The following is a 20080-nucleotide window of genomic DNA, read 5'->3' as shown; positions in this document are numbered from 1 at the left end:
CCTGGTTCTCCTCCTATATGTCTAATTGATATTTCTAAAAGGTTCTTTGTTGGATCACCAGCCATGTCAACCCCCTAAGTTTATATATTCCTTAAATATCTGTCCTGAGTCCTTTTATTTTTTCTTCCACTTATATCAACACTTCCAGTGGTTTCAATTATTATGTCTATTTATCTAGTCCTTCTCCTGAACTTTAATTCTATATCATCCTCTGCCTAATGGACATTTCCACCTGAATGTTCCATAGGCATCTCAAATTTACAATGTTCACAACAGAATTCATCTTCCTCCTTCCACGTGCCTTCCTTCCATATTTCCAGTTTCTGTTGAAGGCACTATAATCCTTATAATTACCCAGATTTATGATCTCAATCATCACTGAATATTCCCCCCACCACCATAATCCTCACATTCAACCTCAACAAAACCCCTTTCACCTCCATACTCTTTTTTCCATTCACACAGTCACCACTCTGGTTCAAGTTCTTACTAGCCCTCATTTGAATTACTCTAATTGCTCCTAACTGACTGCCTACTCTCACTCTCCCCTTTCTCTAAGCTATTCACATGGTACTAAGATACAGATATAACCAAGATACTTCCTCCCTCAAGAATCTTCAATATCTTCTCCATTGCCTAGAAGATAAACTTCAAATTCATTTCAATTCAACAAGCATTTATCAGTTAGCATCTATGTGCCAGCCATCGGGCTGAGAAATTGAGGAGAAAAGGGGAAAAAAGGTCTTGCCCTCAAGGATCTTACATTCTTAGCCTAATATTTAAGTTCTTCTAGACTCCTGGCTACCTTAATAAATAAGTTCCTTTCACTACGCTTCAGTTTCCTAAGCTGTAAAATGGATATAAAAATACCTGTCCCACTTCTTTACTAGAGCACTATAGAAACCTAATAAGAATTAGAAAAATGGGAGCCATCTTATTTTTATTATTAATATTATCATCTATTACCACTTGGCTGAATTATTATACTAGGTTTTCCTGCTTCTGCCTTCTATATGCTCCAATCCATCCTTCTTACTGATACCAGAATAACTTTTTTGATTAGGTTACTTGTCAGCCCTAAAACTCTTTAATTGTGTCCAACTGTCTCACAGAGTATAATTCACACTCCTTTTCAGAGCTCTCAATGAGAATACAGATACCAAAGTATATAGATTTATGGGGAGCTATCCCACAGCATATCATAGTCTGGATAGTTGAGGTCACACCCACAAAATACAAGGCAGGAACCCTCTGGAGAATGTACTGGGAAACACACACAAGAATATCACAGAATAAGAAAAAATGGGTGTGTATTGAGCAACACCAATGGAGAGAATACTCATGTTGATTAAGGTAATAGGTCTACCAAAGTAGGAACATAAATCCCCAATTATTGAAAAGGAGAGAAATGGGATTCACATAAACTTGACTTAATAATAGAAAAAATGGCAGTTTGGGGGACATTTTTGTCCATTTGTCCAAATGGACATTTGTATATTTGGGGGCAGGGCCAATTAAGTACCAGTTCACTGTGCAACTATAAAGTTACTTATTTGCTCCATTCTCCAATCTTCTACTATATAGGAGAGTTTTTTTCAGCTCTAAAATTCTTGGATTTTATGGTACCAACTGGGCACTTAACTGTGAGGATGTGCTTCTGAGACAAAGACACGAAGGAGCACCCCTGTCCTCCCAAGGGAGCACCAACCATGAACATTCACATATCCTCCCAAGGATGTGGGACCCTGACCAATGATGCATTCATTTTTTAGTTTCAGTTCTCAGACTTCAGATGCTTCTAACATGGCCCTCATCTGCAAAAATGTCAGTTAAAATGACAGCTGTCCAAAACCAGAAAAAAATCCTAACAGGCATTCATTCCTATAGCTCTTTATACTTTTCAGAAGGGTTTTGACATCTCTTATCTCATTGGATCCTTAGCCAAAACCAGGTGAGATAAAACAAGCTTTGAGAACTATCCTCCAAATTACAGATAAAGAATATGAGACTTAGGACTGTGGCTCCAGCTGGCTACTGAGCTAGTAAGTGGTGAGAATCAAGAGGCTCCTACTTCCAAGGCTGTAGAGCTTTCCTTCTACCTAAGAAATAGAAAATAACCTTTTAAAAAGCACCTGCTAGGAGCAGTGCAGTGCTTCGTGTTGGAGAAGAGAACAAATATTCCAAAAGGGATAGGCCCTGCCCCCCAAAACTCACAGTCCAATAGGGAGATGCCAAAGTGGAATGCTGTAATACATGAATAGTGCATTAAAGAGGTACAAATTAAGTGCTCTCTCAGGTCTGAAGGAGAAGGTCATTACTAGATGAAAAGAGGAAAATTTTAGGAAAGGCTTTGTGGAAGCAGTAACATTTGAGTTAAGCTTGAAAAGATACATGAGGGGAAATGGTAAGAAAGGGCAATGCAGGAAAAGGGTGAGCAAAGGCCCCCAGATGGGAGAACGGAGGCTTGCGAATAGCCCCATTTGGCATAAAAATGAATATAAGAAAAGGTCAAAAACCAAGGGTTTTTGTGTTACGGACCCCTTTGGCAGGAGGTGAAACCTATAGAGCCCCTCTTAAAATTTCATTAAATACAAAAAATAAAAGATACAGGATTTCAAAAGGGATCAAACCTATTGAAACACAAATTATCAAAACAGTTTAAATATACCAAATTCTTGGACCTCAGGTTAAGAACCTCTGTTCTAAAGGTCAGGTGGCCCCAGACAATGAAAAAGGTTAAATGCCTTTTTAACTAAAAAGTTAAAGAAGGCTAAAGAAGAGGGAATGTTATCTGCTAAACTCGGACCTGCTAGCTCCCAAAACAGTACAATCATTGTCTCTGTTCTGTTTGACCTGGAAGAGTTTGATTTGGGTTGGAACAGACAGCAAGTACCCAAGAGAGGGAGTTACAGTGCTGCTTCTTTTTACAGAAAGCTCTCCCATCTGTTAACAGATGCTGAGCACAACAGGATGAATGTGAACCAGCCGACTTGGAAGTCCAAGTAGAACAGAGCAGCTGTTTTTCCCTTTGAGGCCTCCAAACCCAGGAGCCATGCTTCTTCTCCACAGGGGTCTGCTGGTGAGTTCATATGATGGCTTGGTTCTACAAATGTAAACCTTCCTATTTCTACTCTCCCACACAACAATCACCTTTTCACTAAGACAAATAATTCAAGTGACTAAAAAGTTTCTGATTCAAGTGGGCATTATAATCAACACAACAATGTCTGATAAGAAAGATCCTCTATCTTCCCTATTACTGGGTAAAAGTGATAATCAACTGTAAATTCCCATGCCTCTATATTTAGTCATTCAAGTAAAGAAGAGATTGCTTTACAAAATTATTCATGGGAGAAATCCCATCTCCTGTGATGGAAAGTTTTGCAGTTGATACTTTTTTTAAAAAAATGTTTGTATCACATCCACAAATGACACTCTATCTCCATGCTTCTGAACTGGCCATTTCCTATGTCTGGAATACGCTCACTCCTCTGTTCTGTCTCTTAAAATCCCTTCCTTCAAACCTCAGTTCAAATCTCACCTTCTAGACAAAACCTCCCCTGAACCTTCTAGCTGTAGGGCTGTCCTCTCTCCCTAAAATTCCTCAGATGTATTTTGTAATATATATGTCCAGTATCTCTTCCAATAGAATATAAGTTCTCTTAAAGACCAAGCAAGATATCACAGGGAAGCAATATGGTAGAAAAATAAGAGCACTGAACTGGAGTACTTTGTTTCCACTAAATTTTCCAAATGACTTTGAACAAGTTCCTTCTCTAAGCTGGCCCTCAGTTTCCTTTTCTGTACCATGAGGGAATTGGACCAGATGATCTTTAAAGTTCCTTCCACCTCTAAATACTATGATTTCCTGTGATCTTGTAAGTTCAGATCATAGATTCGGATCTTTTGTTATTATCCAAACAAATAGAACCTTTGGCAGAAAGGATCTAACCATGGGGCTCCCAAGTCCTAGAGAGGACAGCAATGAAATGACCTGCCCGGGGTCACACAACTATAATGTCAGAGGTAGTATGGGAATCTACTCTAAGCCCAATACTGTAATTTGCCATGTTGCCTTTACCAAGTCTATGATTTATAGGAGGAAAAAAATTGAAAAGGAAAGGATGTGGGAGATCCAGGACCTTTAAGTAAACTCTGTCATTCTATGATCATTGAAAATGCCTCAGGTATGGTTGAGAACCCCTTTCTCTCGCCACTTATCATCCCTCCCTCCCTTCTGTCCTTATTTATCGGATCTTTTGGTATTATCCAAACATACAGCATCTTGGGAAGGAAGGGACTAATCTTGGGGTTCCCAAGTGACAGGTCTGACCATCTGGGGGATGTCCAAGTGCTCTCTTCCTCTCCTAGTCCTGGGGTGATTATGCACGCAACCATTGCTCTTCCACCCAGAACTGTAACTTACTGTTGTAACAGAGGCTTTGGCTGGGAGAGAAGGCAAATGAATTAAGCTGCCAGGTGTGTAGCTCATGCATCTTCTGGACTTCCTTGTCTGGAGCTCAGATTGGATTCTGGGATCCACACAAGAAAAATCACAGGCTGTAAAGTGCATGCAAATGTACACAGCAGCAGCAGTGTCCCTCCCCACCACCACCATAGCCACTACTATCAACACCTCATTTTCAAGAGGTTGTCTCAAGATTTTCCATACAACCTATGTAGAAATTAACTCCATAGGGGAAGGGATCAAAATGGTTTCTAAAGTTCCTTCTATCTTCAGTCAAACAAGCAAATTGTTTTCAAGATCCCAAAGTACTGTCCTCATGACAATCCTGCAAGGTAGGCAGTAAAAGGATTATTCCTGTCTTACAGCAGAGAAAACCAAGTGACCGAACTAGGGTCACAAAGGTAGTAAATGTAACTTCATGGAAAGGAAAGACAGTGCTGGATTCCATGTAATGGAGTCCAAAAGACCTAGATTTGAATTCCAATTCAGAAGTTATCAGCCACATGGCTGACCCAGGACAACACACTTCTCTCTGGACCTCAGTTTCCTCAATTGTAAAGTAAGGCCTTTGATTCAACAATTCTTAAAGTTTCCTCGAGCTTTAAATTTTGGCGGTCAAGCATTGTACCTATATAACCTATATCAGATTGCTTGCTGTCTTGGGGATGGGAGAAGTAAGGGAGGGAGGGAGAAAAAATTGGAACACAGGGGCAGCTAGGTGGCGCAGAGATAGAACACCAGCTCTGAATTCAGGAGGACCCGAGTTCAAATCTAGTCTTGGACACTTAACACTTCCTAGCTGTGTGACCCTGGGCAAGTCACTTAACCCCAGCCTCAGAAAAGGAAAAAAAAAATAAATAAAAGAAAAAGAAAAAGAAAAAATTGGAACACAAAGTTTTATAAAAATGAATGTTGGAAACTGCCTTTACATGCATTTGGGAAAATAAAATACTACTGAAGGAAAAAAAAAATGTGTGTAGGGAAGATCATTGTAACGATCGTTCCATTCATTGTTTCCCTAGTGCCTAACATGGCACCTGGCCCATAGCACACATATAATAAATGTCTGGTTGAATACTACTTTGATCCTATAAAATGAAAGAAGTAGAAAGGCTCTTAAACACAAATCTTGTGTTATTTCCTCAATAACTAGAGCCCCAAATATTGCCCGTTGGATAGACAGTAAGAATTCCAAGGAGACAGGCTCAGAAAGGACAGTGGCACAATTTGCTTCAGGACGGCTTGCTCTGGGTTGGTATTGGTTGGGGACTGATTTTCCCAGGGTGCTCTCAAGTGAGTGTGAAGGCTCTGGGAACCCAAAGAGATGCAGAAAGCAACAGGCACACTGGGGAGTAGGGAGTAGAGGTTAATTTTTTTTTATCATGGTTGGGTTTGAGAGAAGGAATCATTCAAGGAGAATAGCCCAACCTCCAGAGTAGAAGGCATATCAGAAGCCATCTATTCTACATCATTCCTGAATACAAATTCTCTTGATAACTTCCCACAAGAAGTCACCAAGCCTTTATCTGAAGATCTCTGATAAAACCATCCCCTATCACTTAAGGAGAGATCTGATTGTTGGGAAGTTTCCCTTACATCAACCCTAAACGCTCTTCCCTTGAAGTTCTATCTGTGGGCCCTTTGGGACCAATCAGAACAAGTACATTGAAAAGGTAAAGAGGGAATCTGGAGAGAGTGACTGGTTTGGTAAAGAGCTGCAAGATTAGGCCACATGAGGATCTTCAGAAAGAACTGGAGATGTCAAACCAGAGACAAATAGACTTGGGGCACTATAATGGATAGAGCATGAGCCCTGAAGTCAGTGCAAATCCAGCCTCAGACACTTAACACTTTTTACCTATGTGACCCTAGCCAAGTCACTTAACTCTAATTTGCCTCTCACACACAAAATAATAATTAAAAAAGGCTTGAAGGGTCTTGATGACTATCAGTATCTAAAAATTGTTCTTTAGAGAAGAGCTTAGACTTATCAGTTTTGTCTAAGAGAATAGACACAGTAGCAGTAGGTGGACATCACAAAGAGGCAATCAGAGCTGTCCCAAAGTGAAGTTGATTGCCATTAGAGGCTATGTATTCTCCCTCACTCAATGTCTTCAAGCAGAGGTTTCCTGGCCTCTTGTCAGGGAGGTTGTTGAGAGGATGTTTTTGTTAAAGCCAGAAGTTGGCTCCCTAGTCCCTTCCAAATCTGAGATTTTGTCATTCCAGAAAAAAAAATGTTACACAGCCCAAGGTCACACAGCCATACTTTATTTCTTCGAAACTACTCTGGGCTAACTCTACTCTAAACGTCACTGCTGAATGTAACTATGGGAACTCAAAAAGAACAAAACACTAACCAGCAATTGAGGAATACCAACAGTAACATCACGCCATAATGCCTCTGGCTCACATATATAACACATGGTTAATCTCCAACTGGCTGCTGTTGCCTCTCTCACAGTCTGCTGGGATTCCCAGCTGGGAACGGAGTGAAACTTAGAGGGAAATTCTTTCCTTATTCTAATAAAGAACTTTCCTAGAAGTTGTCTCCCTCCTGCCTTGCCTAGGGACATCGGAGACAGCACTTCTCCTGCACCAACCTGGTTGCCAGTCACCAAAAAAGCCTATGCTGATGATATCAAGACTTCAGGAAATAAAAGGCAGCCCTAATGTTTTACTGACTCCCCTAGAGGCTGAGAACTAATTAAGACACAGTCACTGACTTTAAAGATCTAGTTAGGTAGTCTAGTTGTGGAAATACAAAATGAGGAGATTTACAGCATGTCTAGGAATATAACAGCTCAATAATATTTCTTCATAAGGGGATTGGAATATTTTATCATCGCATATCATAATCTGAGCAACAAACATACTTTGTCCACTTGGTTCTTCCTGTGTGGATGGTTATGCCAAAATTTTTTGAGTAGATGAGGCTTTCTACCAGGAGGCTCCACATGGGTCTGAGACTTGATATCTTCTTCAGGTAGGGGCATCTTAAGGACCTCATGATCTAGAGGAAAGCTCTTTTCAGCTTCGAGTCTTTGATGGTTCTCCTCCATCATAGAGGCCTTTGGTAAGCACATGTCTTTCTGCTTTATGTCTTGCCTAGTGATTATGAACAAAAGAGCAAACACCGCTATCTCTGTCTTCAAATCTTTCAAAGAATTTTGAATAATTTTGGTAAAGAGGTGACACTTTGTTGAAAGATAACCTTTAAAGTACTGTTTTGCATCAGTGAAGTGATTTATTTAATATTCAGCAAACTTGGATTTTTTACATCTGTGACTTAGTTATGTAATGGTAAAGATTTGGTCTGTTGTGGAATATTGAGAAAACCTACCAGATTGCTATTAGTAATTACTTAATTAAGCAGCCACTTAACTCTTTAGTGAATCTACCCTCTATGTGGACACAGATTACTAATCATAATCACTAGGCAAGACATTAAAGCAGATCATGAGAGTTTGTTAAAGATGTGTCTCACCTAGCTTTCTTTAACTAGATTTAATCTCTACCACTTATCTCTACTTTAGTTTCTTAAATTTAACAGTTTCAAAATACAGGCAAAGATAGTTCACCCTTGCAAAACCTTGTGTTCCAAATTTTTCTCCCTCTCTTTCCCCATCCTCCTCCCCTAGACAATAATCCAATATAAATTAAACATGTGCTGTTCTATACATAATTTCCACATTTATCATACACAAGAAAAATCAGATCAAAAGGAAAAAAATGAGAGAGAAAAACCAAGCAAACAACAACAAAAAAGATGAAAATACTATGTTGTGATCCAGATTCAGTCCCCATAGCTCTCTCTATGGATGCAGATGGCTTGCTCCATCACAAGTCTATTGGAATTGGCTCAAATCACTTCATTGTTAAAAAGCGTTTATCTCTGCTTTAGGAAGTTATACTCCTCATAATCTTCCACCACTCATCTCCATAAGATTTTACAAATAAGTTTATATTCTAAACCCCTGTGGCCTTTGGTCGCTATCTCTTTCTACTCAACAAGCAGTTCAAGTACTCATTGGTTGAGAGGCAATTTTAGGCTTTTCTAGTTTCTAGCTTGTTAAGGCAGTTGATTAACACTAGCTAATATTCTACCTAAAATAATTTGCATTCTATTTCTGCATTCGTTCTTCTACTATCATTTTTTTTATCAATAACTACTTTGAATAGATCCAAATTAAATAATTTCTTTTATACGTAGCTTCTCATTTTTATTCTTTTCTATGTTTCCTCTAACAAGTCAGTGGTCTGAATATATAGATAATTTATGAATGCTGAGTTTATTTTATTAATCAATCCATTAATTATTTATTTTAATTAATTAATTCAAATTAATTATCTAATTAATTAAATGCTTATTGATGATAAGAGTAAATAAAATTTAATTAGTTATTCTATTAAAATAGAATTCATTTGATTTTTTGTAATGTTATTCAGTGCTCATCGTGTTCATTACCTTCCATTTATTCTCTTGAAAACATTATTCATGACCATTAGGTATGAGGCTTCTATGTTGTCTGAGGAAGGTAGGTAGCACAGTGACTAGGGTGCTGAGCCTGGAATCAGGAAAACCTGAGTTCAGATGGGGCCACAAACACTAGCTGTGTGACTGCAGGCAAGTCACTTAACTCTTGTTTGCCTCAGTTTCTTCACCTGTAAAATAAGGATAATAACAACATCTACTTCATAAGGTTGCTGTAAAGATCAAATGAGATAATAACTGTAAAGTGCTTAGCACAATACCTGGCACATAGTAAGCACTATATAAATGTTTGCTGTTATTATTATCATCATCATCTCTTCATTATCATTATTCTTTATCCCTCAATCATGATCTCCAATTTTGGTCACCATCTTCATATTTGCATTGAAATAACTAAATAACAAAAAAAAAAAAAAACCCACTGATTTAATTTATTCTCTATAAAAAATTTCAATAACCTCTTCATCTTTGTCACAAATATCAACATAGATGCTGCAAATATTTTCTAATTTTTACAAATGCTATACTTATTATGATGAATGTTAATATATGTTCAAACATCCCATGAATGACATTTCTTGCTGCCTTTGGATATGTAATAAAAACCAACCTTACCAATTCCTTTATCTGCCTTTACAGTGAGAATCTATGGACCATCTTTCCACTTACCTGCACTTCCTTTCTTCCTGCTGGTTTTAGTTAAAGCAGGAACGTCAAGACGGATATGATTCAGTCCCTACGGAATCACATATTAGACAGTGCACAAGGATTTCACATCTGGAATATCAACAGCTAAGGGTAAGGCTTGCATATGGTCTAAAACTATGTGCTTCTTTGTTACTGCTTTAAAAAAATAATAACAATAACAATCTTACTGAAGACCATATCTTACACGTGTAACATAATAACAACTATATTTGTCTTCATATATGCATGTTAGGCAGATCTGCATTTAGGCAACACTTTATGCTTCTGGTATTCCTTTCCTTGCTCTATCTCATTTGATTATGATAACTGTTATGGCAGGGCAGGTAATATAATTATTATTGTCTTTCTTTTAAAGATGAGGCACATGAGGATGATTTGTCCATAGAGAGAAAGCTAGCAAGTATCCAGGCCACAAATCAAACTCAAGGATTTTGGCTCCAATGCTGATTCCCTACACTGAGGATGTGATGTGAGTGACATCCTTGAAGACAGAATTGATCAATCTTTGGGGCATAAAAGGTAATTACTACAGTTTTATGAGGTTGTAGACGGTTGCTGGCTCTTTGCCTGGTTAATATTTAAATAGATCAAAATAGTATTCACAGAACAACCATATAGTTAGAATTTATAACAACAAAAATGATATTTTGGGTTAAGGATGATAATATATAATTACAACAACCAAAAGAACCAACCAAATCCTATCCAATGGTCCCTTAATTACTTATGGGTAATATAAATTATCTGTCCTATGTGGAGGGTCAATCTTTAGAACATGGGCAAAATATTTCTATTTGATTTCAAGTAAGCAACAAGCAGAGCCTTTTCTAAGTGAAAACTTGGAGAAATAGTTTTGTGGCTACACATAATAGAGGGAGGGGCTGGGACTTTGTGATGATGAAGTCTTTTCATTGGTTGTGGAGGTGAAAGAATTGACTACTCAGGGATTATTGAGCTTGAGTAAATGGTAAAGGAGCTATCTCTCATGGCTGTAATGCATTCTATTTAAAAACCCTTTAGAATTTCTGGCTTCCTTTAAGATCCAGCTAAAGCATCACTTTTTCTAGGAAACCTTTCCCAGTCCAACTAGTGCTGCTAGTGTCATTTCCTGTAAGATTACCTTCCATTTACCACTTATCTTTCATCTACTCTGTATTTATCTTGTATGTACTAATGTATATGTTGTCTTTTTCTCTTAGACTACCAACCCCATGAGGTCAAAAGCTACTTCTGCTTTCTCTTCGTATCCCAATGTTCAGAACAGTAACTGACAAACTGTAAGTACTCACTAACAGCTTGCTGATTGCTTAATTCCAAGATGGAAGTGACCCTGTGAGTTTGGGAGATCCAGAGACCACACCAGTGTCTTTGGTGATTTGCTGAACAGACATGGCCAATGCCAGTGAAAACAGCTACAGATATATTCAGAAAGACAATCACCCTAGGAAGGTAGCAAGTTCAGGGAGTGTGACCCCTTGTGGTCCAGAAAAGTCCTTGCTCTGAACTTTATAACAGTGACGGAGAGCTCAGCAGAGAGCTACACCTAAGGGAGACTTCATGGGGAGCCCACAAAGTAGGAAAACACTTCCAGAGTGAGGAGTGGGGGGTACACTTTGGCCCTCTGTGCTCTCTATACAAGAGCTTCATTACCTTTGTACTTTAAATTTCTCATGGGAGAGTATGTCTCAGGCTTGGGGGGATGTTTTAGTACGCATTATTGTTGCTATACCAACTTAATAAATAGCTTTTCTAAAAGCTAATTAAGTCTATTGGGTGATTGTTAGTGGGAAACACATTGATGAGGGCTCATAAGCAGCAGAAGTAGAAGAAACCTAGATCCTCAGGATAAAAAATCCTGAAGAATAATAGCACTTAGCAATCCTCTATAGACCTGAACCATCAAGACAAATGGGAATTGGGAGAATGTAATCCAGAGGAAGTGTAAAATATGTATCCATTCAACATAAGGTAACTAGTGCTTTTATGGAGAAATCATTATCTCTTTTCATATGTACATGTTAACTGCTCAAAGGGAAATCATTCATTTTGTGATGAAATACTTAAAAATACTAAAAGCTTTACCTTGTATAATACATAGGAAGAGACCTTATGAATTAGGTAAATAGAAAATGTGGTTTAAAGGGAGGAAAAAAAATTCTGGGAGTCTGACTGATACCAAAGAAATCCTAGATGCCCAACAGCTACTAACTTCATGTGAAGCCCAGCTGAAAAATGGTCATTGCTACTTACAATCGTCGAGTATGGAGAAGTTACGGCAACACATCTGTTGCATAAAGATGGTTTGATTTTGACTCTTTGGGTGGTGCTAATAGATGCAAATGTGACATGTAAATGGCCTCCCCCTAGCTGGGTATTCACAAAATTAATCTCTACCTCTGTTGAGTAATTTTTTAGTTGTGTCCAATTCTTCGTGACCTATTAGGGGTTTTCTTGGCAAAGACACTGGAAGGATTTGCTATTTCCTCAGATGAGGAAATTGAAGCAGGCAGAGTAAAGTGACTTGCCCAGGGTCATATAGCTAGTAACTGTCTGAGGCTGGATTTAAACTCAGGAAGATGAGTCTTTCTGATTCCAGGCCCCATACACTATCCACTGGGTCATGTGGCTAACCAAATCTCTATGTAGGGGGTCCAAGTAAGGAAGTAACCAATCATCTCCCTCCAAAAAAAAAAATAGATCAGGCTGCTAGGAGAGAATCTGCAAAGCACCAAAATCTAAGGTAGAAGTTGGGCAGTGGGGTGGATGGATAAGATTAGCTTTTGAAAAAAGAGTTTTAGGCCAGTGGTTGATGCTAGATCAGGAAGCAGAAAAATTCAGAGAGAGCTAAAGAAGTGAGAATTCATTTGACTGTTTCTCTAAAACCTCTGTCTTAATAGTGGCTGCTGGCATTCCTATAACCCCTTGCCCCTACACTGATGAGCTGATGTGATCTGCTGTGACCCCATTCAAACCTGGCCCTTCAGGCTGTGGGCTCCTACAGTAACGGAGGACAATCCAGAATACTCCAGTTTATCCTACTAAAAGTGTTCCTGCTAAAAAATATTGATTATGGGATGCTGCTGGGAGTACTAGGAAGGTTCTCACAAGACCTTTGCCATTAGATCACTCTTGCCAGAAGACACATCCCCTAGTGTGGTATCAATCTGGATGCCAGCCAGGAACCAATCTTCCCAGACTAAAATATCTGGCCCAAGCATAGCAGGAACATTTTTTATTATGTATATACAATTCTGACCGGATGAATTACCTGTATTTACACGTACGCATAGGGTAGGGGTAGGGGAAGATGCTGTTATTTTGGACAAATCGTTGTCCCCAAGAGTCCTAAAAGAAATACCTGAATCACAAATTGCAATTTGTAGCTCACTCTGGGTAATGAATCATCGGATAGAATTTCATTTTTTGGATTTAAAGAGAGTTAGTGTTGATCTATGAAGCCAGATGATTTAAGAAATTGAAGCAGTAACAAGGAAATTGCTTCTCTCTTGTGTGGCAAAATGCTTTATAGGAGGTTTTGGCTTTATTTCTTAAAATGGATTTATAATACCTTTTCTCTCCTCCTCAAGGCTCAAGGAAGCCTCTTTATGCTAATGAATCCTAAATGGCTGTCCAATGGACTTCTTAATGTCTAGTTCAGATGGTATAATCAAGAATTTTTAATCCCCCAGGAAATATAGATGAATATCCATTTCCTATCTTACTTTCCCCCCCTTGACATTTTCATTAAACTACATGTAATAGGATTTCTAGTCGAGACAGCCAAGGCAGGGGTTCAAAGGGTCCTCTGCCCTTCATTTTGGGGACTGTTTTTTTTTTAACCAGATCTGTGATTTCTTTGATATAAGGAACCCCTAGTGAAGAAACCCTCTCTACCAATGCAGATCTGCTGCTGTTTTACAGTTTAGAGAATTTTAGGGAGCTGTCATAGGCGGCAATGAGTTAAGTGATTTGTCCCAAGTCACACTGCTGCTACGACAGAGACAGGACTTTCTAACTTGGAAGCTAGCTCTTAAACCTTGGTGCCCTAATACCTCCTTAAGCCTTTTATAGTCTTCTCAAAAAGCAACTAACTCACTGCAACATCAAAGAGAAAGAAAACTACTTAGAAAAGGTACATAAGAAATGTTTTTAAAAAGAGAAATGGGCAAAGGGATAAAGGGCACTTGCATAATTTTTAAACAACATTATAGGCCTCTTTTGCTAGAAGATCTCCATGTTGGAGATCTCACTTCCTCCAGAGGCAGCCCATACTTCAGCAGGGGTGGGCTGGCTCTCTTCAAGAGAAAGGCTTTTGAGGACATCAAACTTCAATTTGTTTCTTTGTAACTCCCACCCATAGTTCCTGGTCCTTTTATCTTAGACCAAACAAACAAAACAAATGAAAACCCTCTTTTCCTGTGACAGCCTTTTGGTAATTACCCTACTTCCCCTATGCCTTCACCTCTGCAAATTAAACAGGACAAGTCCATTCAGCCCCTCTTTATATCTAGGATCTCAACCCTGGGCAAGTCACTTAACCCTGTCTGCCTGTTTTCTCATCTGTAAAAGGAGCGGGAGAAGGAAATGGCAAACCATTCCAGTATCTCACCAAGAAAACTCCAAATGGGATAACAGAGTACAACACCTGAAAAAAGACTGAATGACAAGGAATTTTTATCATCTTGGTTGCTGTCCTCTAGATAATCTCCACTTTATCAATGTCCTTCCAAAAATGTGGCACCCAGATCTCAGCCATAGATGCCAGCTGTGTACGATCAAGCCACAGGACGGCAAGACCAAGCACTGCCTAGTCCAGGATACTACTCTGCTAAGAATAAGGCCTACAGAAGTAGGTGCTTTTTTGAGCCACGTAGTGCCGTTAACTTTTGACTGGGTACTCTATTAAAAAGTTGGTATGGCAGGAGAAAGGTATTTGGACCAAGGTTCACCACAGGGGTAGAATTGGTACATGTTCTTGTTTCCTCCTTTAAAAAAAAGATACACAATATGAGTACAGCATGGCTGACTTCTTGTTGCTCTTTCCCCTAAGACCTCAAATGATAGATAATAAATGAAACTGAGTTTCTATAACTTCACAAGAAAGCAAACCACTGAATTTAAAAGTAGATTCATTTTTTTGAGGCAATCAGGGTGAAATGACTTGTTAAGGGTCACACAGCTACAAAGGTAGATTCTAATGACTCGTATCTGAAAAGGCTGACACAATTCTAGATGCCACAAGACTGACACAGTTCAAAAGGGCAGATGATAAAGAATGGCAGCCATCACCTGAGAAATACATAGTGAGCTCCACATGCAGAACAGTCATACCTTTTTAAATGTAGCCAATGTGTGAATCTGTTTTGCTTGACTATGTATACTGGCTATAAAATTTTCATTTCTACCCCTGCCCCTTTCTCAATGAGCTGTGAGAGTGAGGAGAGAAAATAAATGCTTATTAAGTGAAAAAAATTAATTAAAAAAAGAATTATTTTGAAATTCAAAACAGTCAACAATGAGCATCATTGAAAGATACAGCAATCTGCTGACGTTGAAGGGAGAAATAGCAGCATGGATTTGAGAATTTGGTAGATAGTCCTATCTCGTCCATAGTAAGGGTGATTTGTACACCTTTACAGTTTGTATGCTATATGTTTGTGTCTGTCTGTCTGTCTGTCTGTCTGTCTCTCTCTCTCTCTCTCTCTCTCTATATATATATATATATATAAATATATATACACATACACTCATATATATATATATGTATATATGGATAGATATAGACTCATACATATATGTGTATATAGGGAAATATATGTATAGAAATACATGTGTGTATATATATATATATACACATAAATATATCTCTCTAGATATAACTATAGTTATAGGTACAGACAGACACACATATCCCACCTGAAAATTGGCCTTTGCAAGCTCCAAAATGAACAAGCTACTTATTAAGGTAAGCCCACGGAGGCGGTATTTTCAAAAGGTAAAGATGTCCCCAGAACATGTCAGTGCATCCTGGAAATCATTAACAGTGTGTGGTATTTTCAAAGGCCACACTAACCTTTTCGAGCACGAAACATGCAAAAAGGAATAGATTTCCTCACCATTTGGAGAGAAAAGGAATCTCTTTGATGCTTATTTTTATTTGCTCATGGCAAATTGGCTCTGTGGTGCTAGTGAGGGGTGTAGTTGGGGGGTGGGGGAAATGAATCCTCAGTGTTTCAGCAAGCGATTCACTTAAAATGCTATCAAGAATCATGTGTGCTATTAAAGGGAAAAAACAAACTGATATCACACCAAGGCAAGAATCGAGACAGGTCATCGATTTGCTTGTGTTTGGGGAAATTCTTTTTTTTTAAATGTGCATTCTTCACTGTTCATAACGGAGGCTTGGGTTCTGTCAAATCTTTTTCTTTCCTTTTTAGTCTTAAGCAAATGTCTGTTTCCACAGGATTAGTTTAATCGAGCTATTTGCAACATCGTCATCTTCTGCTTTGTGGAATTGGGAGATCTGGGTTTGAGTTCAGCTCTGTTATTTGCTAGAAGCTCAACCTTGATTAAGCCATATAATCTCTCCAGGCCTCAGTTTCCATATCTGTACCATAAGGACCTGGGATTTTAACAAAATCTTCTATTGATATAAACAAATTCGATTCAACAAACATTTATTATAGGATCAGAAGGTTCATAGAGCTAGATTTAAGAAGGAGGGACTTAAGAGGTTATCTAGTTCAACTGCCTTAATTTTACAGATGAGAAACTGAGGCCCAGAGAGAATGCTTAATCAAGATCACACAGCTAGCAAATCTATCATTGTAATTATGGAAGGTAGAATTTAAACCCAAATTTTTCTGACTCCAAGGCCAGTGTTCTATTCGTTACATCACAACCTCTCCATTTTAATAGATTCAGAGTCATTACAGGGAAACCATTGTCCCCTATAAGCACTGGGCAGCCATACCTTTCCCAGCTACATTGTATATCCTAAACAGCAACATCTCAGCACCCAATCAGTGATAGGGATTTACACTTCTCTGGGAGGATCATATATGGTTCCATTTGAGTTTTTTTGGTAGGATTTTTAGGACCAATTACATGCTGGCCTAACTCTTCATAAGCATCTTCAAGAGGTTTTTTTTTCCTTTCTTTTTCTAGTGGTTTGGTCCCTAATCACCCAACAGTTTGTGAGCAATTATCCTTAAGAGTAAGTCTAACTGAGAATCCAATTGTTATTTTGCTTTTCATTACTGCCATTTAACTAGTGCTTTGCCAAACTTTCGCAAAAATATCTTCTTTATTCCCCCAAACCCTGGAGAGCAAAGTGCATACACAGAAGGCTGCCCAGGATGAGGACTATCTTGGAAATCATGCCTTATCAGGATGTTTGGAGAAGTTCATAATAATGAGAGTTTATGGCATTTAATGTTTGCAGAGCACTTTATTATATATCATCTTACTTAAGCTTACAGCTACTGTGTGATATTATTATTATTCCCATTTTACAGAGGAGTAAACCGAGGATCAGAAAGATTACATAATTTGCCCATAGACATCCAAGTGATAGCTTTGTGAGGCTGGATACAAATCTGAGTTCAAATACTGAATTCCACTACTCTACTATGTCACTGCCTCAAATTAGGGGTTATTATTTTGGAGAAAAGAAAGTTTTAGTTGGGAGGAAGGGGTGGGACTAGTTAAGGGATATGATCAGTCTTGTCAAATATTTTATTACAAGCTGTCAGAGGAAAGAGAGCTTAGGTTTGGTTCAGCTTTGTTCCTGGGGGCAGAACTAGGAACTGGCAAGGAGGCTTAACTATAAAGGAAGCAATTCAATCTGGAGCTGCCTTGGGAGGTGACAGGATCATTGAATTTAGCTATAAAAGGGACTGCAGAGATCATCTAGTGCAGAGCTGGCAAATATTCACCCACTACACTCCAAAGGGCGGTCCGGACCAGATTCAAATGTCGATGGGAAAGAGTTACCGAAATAAAAATACTATAAAACGTAGATGATGTGGCATTTTAAAACTAAGTTAATAGAAGGTCCTCAGGGATCTATCTCTGTGTATGGATTAGTGACCCTCATTTCTATTTGAGTTTGACACCACTAATTCAGTCCAAGCCCTTTATTTTTGACAAAGAAGGAAACTGACAAAGGAGGAAGGTGATGCAAACTTCCTAGAGTTACCCATCAGATCACAGACATAAAGCTGGAAGGGACTTCAAAGGTTATTTAGCCCACCCCTATCATTTTTGTAGAGGAAGAAACTGGAGCCCAGATATTTTAAGTGGCTTTTCCAAGGTCATACACAGCATTTAGAGCTGGGGAGGGACTTTCAAGTCATCTAATCTACCTACTCATTTACAGAGGAAGAAACAGTTCATGATAAGAGCAGACATTTCTTAAATACTACCAAGCCCTTTCCTCACAACAGACCTCTGAAGTAAAAAGTGAGGAGAGGGGGAGAGACACAGAGACAGAGACACAGACAAAGAGAGAGGAGGAATGGACAGAGAGAGAGAGAGAGACAACAGACAGACAGACAGACAGAAAGAGAGAAACAGACAGAGATAGGGACACAAAGAAAAAGAGACAGAGAGAGAATCAAACAGAGACAGAAGAGAAAGAGACAGAGACAGAAAGAGAGAAACAGAGATAGGGACACAAAGAAAAAGAGACAGAGAGAGAATCAAACAGAGACAGAAGAGAAAGAGACAGAGACAGAAAGAGAGAAATAGAGACAGAGACAGAAACGAGAAACAGACAGAGACAGAGACAGGGAGACACAGAAAGAGATAAGAGGGAGGAGAGAGGGAGAAAGCTAAAAGCTTTCGAATACTATCTATATAAACAAGACTTTCACCTGTCAGTGAAGAGTTCCACAGCAGGTGCTGCTCTGGCCTAAATAACATCCATCCCTAGTCAGTCCCAGCTCAGGGAGTCTAGGAAACCACCCCATCAGCTGCTCCACTCCCTGCCTCACCTCACAATGAGTCCCAGGGCTCTGCAGATGAATGGTGGAAGCCCTCCCCAACTACCAAGCACGCCAAACGCTTGTCAGCACAAATCACTTCTCCCACCAGGAAAATACTCTGGAGGATTCATACGTGACAATCCCCCAAGAAAGAATTCTTTCATCCCCTAAGATGGTTGGATCTTAGTTAGGAAGGTATGGGAGGCACTACGGCATAGGGGCAGGAGCACTGCATTTGGAGTTGGAGGACCTACCCACAGTTCACGGCTCTGCTCTCCGTGACTTTTTGAGTGGCACTGGCCAGGTCATCTGTTCTCTCTGAGCCACAAATGCTTTTTCTATTTTAAATGAAGGATTCAGACTATACTGGTGGTATCCCAACTCAAATAGGAATAGGGACCACCAAATTATACATAAGGATCCCTGCCAGATGCATATTGCCTTAGAAAATCACATATTAACATCATCTATATCCTATAATGTTTTTATTTATTTTGTTACATATTTCCCCAAGACACTTTAATTTGGATTGGGTGTGAAGACTTCTCTACTAGATGATCTCTAAAGTCTCTTCTGGCTTTAGATGTGTGACCCTATAATTAGAAGCTTAAAGAAAAAAGGAATTTTTTAAAAAGAGAGATTCTATTATAAGTTTCTAGGTTGGACCTATCAATATTTCAAGGGCAAGGATATTAGAAAACATTCTAATGCTCTCCAAAATAATAGCAATAGTTCTATCATGATACCATGACATTTTCCTTTTGTGTAACTCATTTTCTCAAGGAAAAAGTACAGCAGTCAACCACAGAAAGTCAGAGTCAAAAGGAAGAGATTCATAGAATCACAGAATGATCTGAAAGAGACTAGATTGAAAGTTCCTTGTCAGAAAGTCATCTGTTTTTAAAATATCCCCAACATTAAGTATTATTTATAGTGAAATATTTAGAATTATCTCCTTATTTTAGAATTGAGAAAAGCAAGGTCCAGGGAGAACTGGCTGGCCCCAAGTCACACAGTTAAGTTAATAGCAGAATCTGGGCTCTACCAGGTTGCCCAGCTCCATATTTGATCAAATTACATGGACCACCTACCTATGCTAATTCACCATGATCCCAACTGCCTTGAGCCTCGTTTTTAAAGGAAACAATTTATCATCTTTGTTTTTTCTTTCCTTTATGGCCATAGACATCCAAAAGGAAATTGCCTAATTCAGTGCTGTGGTTGAGATTTTGTCTTCAGTCAAATTGGACACTAAAGATTTGCCACAGGGATGCTATTTGTTTGCAAGTGAAAATCTAGGCAGCGTTCCTACTCCTAAGGAGGGTGGAGTGGAACAGTCACTGAAGTTTAAATCCCAAACCCCCAAGCCAAGATCTTACAAGGGCCCTCTTCCTGCTGGGCTCTTCCTGCCTACTTATCTACTTA

At 38.9% G+C, this 20080-nt stretch overlaps 1 protein-coding gene and 1 long non-coding RNA gene across 3 annotated transcripts in view; one reads left to right on the top strand and one right to left on the bottom strand.

Annotated features, from left to right (window-relative positions):
• The window catches only part of HS6ST2 (heparan sulfate 6-O-sulfotransferase 2), a 270389-nt gene that overhangs the window by 154724 nt on the left and 95585 nt on the right, over nucleotides 1-20080 (bottom strand). The window lies entirely within an intron of this gene.
• LOC141548551 (uncharacterized) lies at nucleotides 2834-10181 on the top strand. Its single transcript, XR_012483998.1, has 3 exons — nucleotides 2834-3079; nucleotides 9600-9758; nucleotides 10024-10181. It is a non-coding gene; the product is annotated as an uncharacterized LOC141548551 (long non-coding RNA).

This window comes from Sminthopsis crassicaudata, chromosome X (genome assembly GCF_048593235.1).
Source record: "Sminthopsis crassicaudata isolate SCR6 chromosome X, ASM4859323v1, whole genome shotgun sequence".
Lineage (NCBI taxonomy): Eukaryota > Metazoa > Chordata > Mammalia > Dasyuromorphia > Dasyuridae > Sminthopsis > Sminthopsis crassicaudata.
Note: the sequence above shows the minus strand (reverse complement) of the source record. Positions and strands in the feature narration are given on the sequence as shown.